The sequence below is a fragment of the Zingiber officinale genome, chromosome 9A (genome assembly GCF_018446385.1).
Source record: "Zingiber officinale cultivar Zhangliang chromosome 9A, Zo_v1.1, whole genome shotgun sequence".
NCBI classification, from domain to species: Eukaryota; Viridiplantae; Streptophyta; class Magnoliopsida; order Zingiberales; family Zingiberaceae; genus Zingiber; species Zingiber officinale.
Window position 1 is genome coordinate 38,016,450 of NC_056002.1, and position 4,839 is coordinate 38,021,288.

The window sequence follows — 4,839 nt, forward strand, 5'->3', positions numbered from 1 at the left end:
TAATCTTTCAAGACAACATCTGTCGTTCGATCCAGAGATTGATAGGACTTTCTTGAGAAGAAGAAACTTACAAAAAGCATTTCAAGACACACAAGAATCTTCAGAAATGGCAGACAAACTATTGAAGGATTATGCAGTACCTTATGCACGAGGGGTTCGATCTAGCATCACTCGACGGCCAATCGAAGCCAACAATTTTGAAATCAAGCCAGCAGTGATCCACATGGTTCAGCAGAATCAATTTGGAAGAGGACCGCACGACGATCCAAACCACCACTTAGAGCTTTTCTACGAGATTTGTGGAACTATGAAAGTGAATGGTGTCCCTTCAGAATCAGTAAGATTACTTCTTTTCAGATTTTCCCTTAAAGACAGAGCCATGCAGTGGCTAAATTCCCTTCCAGCAAACAGCATATCATCTTGGGAGCACTATAAGCAGAAATTTCTGGACAAGTTCTACCCACCGGGCAAAACTGCCCACATGAGGAACTTGATCGCTAGCTTCAAACAGATAGACTCAGAATCATTATTTGAAGCCTTGGATAGATTCAAAAGTATGCTGAGACAGTGCCCCCATCATGGCCTTGAGAAATGGTTGGTTCTACACACCTTCTACAATGGAATCAACTATCACACGAAGGTATCCCTCGACTTTACAGCAGGAGGAGCACTAATGAACAAGAGCCTTGATGAAGCTGAAGAGATTATAGAGAATGTGGCACAGAACCACCATCAGTGGGTAACTGAAAGATCTGGTGGTTCTTTCTAAGGTAATCCAATAAAGGTGTCAAGAGAATTCGATGTAGATGCAGTTACACTCATGTTTGCAAAGTTGGACGCTCTAACCAAGAAGCTTAAGGCCATGGGATACAACATGGCCAATGCAATAGTTTGTGTTTGCAAAACTTGCAGAAGTACGGATCATGCTCAAGATACTTTCCCTTAGGGCCAATACAAGCACAGATAAACCAACTTTAGCAATGCGATGCGATAGTCAGTTACAACCAAAAGCAGAACAATCTGTACTCCAACACATATAACCCTGGATGGAGGAATCACCCTAATTTCTCATACCGGAACAATCAAGACCAAGGGCCAGTGAAACAAAACTATCAACCTGGGTAATAGAGCTACCCATATGGACAACAGACTTATCAACAACAACCTTCATAGCTGTCCAGAATCGAAAAGATGCTTGAAGAAGCTCCCTCAGAGCAAAACGAGATGAAGAATGAGATCAAGCAGTTGACTTAAAGAATGGAAAATTCTGAGAAATATCAAAAGATGCAAGATAGTCAGATAGCCCAGTCCTTCTCAAGAGCATAGGGAGCATTTCCAGGAAAGCCAGATATAAACCCAGTGGAACACTGCAACCGCATCGAGCTGAGGAGCGGACGAACTTTGGGAGACCCCCAAATTCCTACTCAGAAAGGACCTGGCTCAGAGGAAGAGCCCTCGACCCTAATCCCCAATTAGATCCAGAATAGGGATGGAGAGGAGGTCACCAAGAAAGTTGAAGGAACTCTTCAAATTCCCTCACAAAGTCAGACAATTCCTTTCCCTCAGAAACTGATAACATCCCAAAAGGATGAAGAGTTCAACCAATTCCTGAAGAAGATTAAGGAAATTTATATAGAAGTACCACTGATAGATGCACTACACCAAATGCCGAAGTTCGCAAAATTTTTAAAGGGAATTTTATCTAACAGGAGGAAAAAGGGTGACTTCGAGGCCGTAGCATTAACAGAGAATTGCAGCGCTCTACTTATGGCAAATATTCCACCAAAAATTCAGGATCCAGGGAGTTTTTCCATACCTTGCAAAATTGGTTTTGAACTCATATAGAGAACTTTCTGCGACTTAAGAGCTAGTGTTAGCCTACTTCCATTCTCCTTATGTAAGAAGATGGGACTCCAGAACATTAAACTGACTACTATGGCACTACAATTAGCTAACCATTCATGTAGATACCTAATGGGAATAGTGGAAGATGTGCCAGTCGAAGTGGGTGGATGTATCATTCCCACAGATTTCATTATCCTAGATAAGGAGGAGGATCCCATGATAAAGATCATCCTTGGAAGACCATTCCTTGCCACAGCTGGAGCCCTCATTGATGTGAAAAGTCACAAGTTATCCTTGGAGATTGGCAAAGAAAGGATTGAATTTGATTTATCTGATTCCTCTATCTGTGACCCCTCTTCTCAGGAAAATTCTAGCAAGATCAACATACACAAAGTCGAGGAGTGTAGTTTCCATGAGAGTTCCCCTCCAGCGAGCAATAAGTAATACATTTATCCTGCACGAGTGAAACTAAAGGCATAGATTGGAGCATTAACCCTAGGAGGAGAGCCGTGCTTCCACAGGTTTAGTCCACATTAACTGAAATGGAGTTGAGCTAAAGACCTAAAATAAGCGCTTCTTGGGAGGTAACCCAAGGGTTTTTCATTTTAGTTCATCATTCCGTTCATCATTTTATTTCTCTAGTAAGTTCAAGTCGAGTACTTTTATTATTTCTTTATTTTTGGGTATTCGTTTTCAGGATGTGCGAAGCCTCCATGAGCTGGCCATGAGCATTTCATGGGTGTGGAGGCGTTAGACGAACCAAAATGGCGAAAGGCGAGTCACCGTGAGCTTAAAGGAGTCGGTCGTGTAACCCCACACGGCTGTGTGAAGCCGACATAGGAACAAAGGCCATAGGTCGTGCAACCTTGCATGGTCGTGTGGCCTATGCAGAGAAGAGGAGAACATAGGCCGTGCTAATTGGCACGGTCGTGCAAGACCTCCAGAGAGGAAGAAGACTCAGGTCGTGCCAATTGGCACGACCATGCGACCTATGCAGAGAAGAAGGAGGCAGGGGTCGTGCCAACCGACACGGCCGTGCGACTTTGGCCGAAGGAAGGAAAGAGGAGGTCGTGCCAATTGGCACAACCGTGCAGAACCCCACCTAGTTTCCATCTCCTTCTCTCCCAAAAGTTTTCTCCTCTTCATTACTCCACATCAAACCCCAAATCCCTACCTCTAGAGTTCATTTTTCCTTAGATCTACACCTAGATCTAACACTTCTTCAAGCCTTCTCCTTTTCCCTCCTCAAGATCCATCCCCAATTACACCTTGCACAACATGTCGCAAATCTTGAAGAGACTTCGTTGAGGAAGCGGTGGATCTGGCGAAGGAAACGCACCGAGGGGCGACAAAGGCAAGGGGAAGGCTCCTTCTTCTTCTTCTTCAAAAGGCAAGGGAAAAAGGGTGGCACGCGACAAAGGTAACGAAAACGAGTTCAATATTATTTTTAGAAATCATGAACATAAAGCTAGGTATGATATCCTTGTCGCTAGAAAAATTACATGCACTAAATATATGGATCCCTCTACTTTATATATGCTAGGAATTAGGGATGATGTAGATTGGATGATTACTTCTTTAGACTGGAACGATATTATGTACGCCCATTTACCGACTTACCCCCTCTTGGTCCTTGAATTTTTGAGCTCAATTGATGTTAAGTTTTCGTCTGAAGATGACTATGTAGGGGTGATAACTTTCAGGTTGATGAATAAAGAAGTTCGGTGGATATTTAGCGATTTTAATAATTGTTTTGGTTTACCTACTGGTGGTGCTCACAGATTTTATGAGGAGATTAGATGGAATAAATTTTGGACGTCAATAACCGGATCAAAGGACCGTTATGAACCCTCTAGAGCCAACGCATCCCGCATGCAAAACCCAACCTTTTGATACCTTCACCGAGTGATGAGCAAAATGATCTTTGGTCGAGGAGAGAGTGATGGGGCGGTTAGAAAGGTAGAACTCTACTCTCTTTGGGCGATGTTGAATAAAGTATATTTTGATTCTGGATTTCATTTCTTGCAAAATTTATTGAGAGCAGCTAAGGCATCTTCGGGGATGATAGTGTTTGGTGGATTGATCACCCAAATACCATTCAATTTGGGTTGTGAGCTTGATGGATTAGAGGTAATTCATGGTAATGACAAGATCGATATCGATTCTTGTCTTGCTATGAAGATGATTTGTCGGGATGAGAATGAGTTTGCCTTCCCTAGGAACAATGGTTTTCCATTACACCTTCCTTGCCCTGAGCGCACTTCAGTTCGCAACCCTGCGAACTAGGTGATTACTGATTTACACCCCAGAACTGCCCCCTCCATTATAGAAGAAACTAAGTACCACCAAGAGCCCTCATCATTAGGATTCCCGCATCCTTCCGGATTTTCGGAACCTCCTAGGCACTCTTTTGCCTATGACACGGGACCCTTTAGATTTGATTTTTCTGACTTCCATGCCACCTTAGACTCCCTTCATGAGAAGAAAAATACCCAACAACAATTGTTGGAGGGTCACTTCAAGTTATCTGACGACTAATTTAGGGAGGTACAGGATCATTTTCAGTTTACAAGGGACTTCCATAGTCAAGTGACAGGGTTCGTTCAGGACTATGAGGTTGACTAAGAAAGAATGAGGAATTTTATGGATGATATGGATATCACTAGACAACAAATAGATGCCCTTTATCAATATCATCAACACCTTGGCCATCTTCCTGGTATGCCTAGATTTTCCCCTGGCACACATCGAGGACCCCCTTATCCCCCACCCCCATCACCGTATTGATTTCATCGAGACGATGAAAAATCTAAGTCAGGGGGGGTGTTGTGTTTGCACAACCTGAGTCGAGTCGAATTTTCTTTTCTATCTGCATATTTTATTTTTCTATTTTGCATATTTTATTAGTCCGCTTTGGCATTCACATTTTACTAGTTTCATATTTCTATTTACATTTCATTTTGCACTTTGCTTTGTGTATTCATTCTATATTTC

The 4,839-nt window shown here is 42.7% G+C and overlaps 1 pseudogene; it reads right to left on the reverse strand.

Annotated features, from left to right (window-relative positions):
- Nucleotides 1-513: 513 nt before the first annotated feature.
- Nucleotides 514-585, reverse strand: LOC122022123 (annotated as a pseudogene).
- Nucleotides 586-4,839: the final 4,254 nt, after the last annotated feature.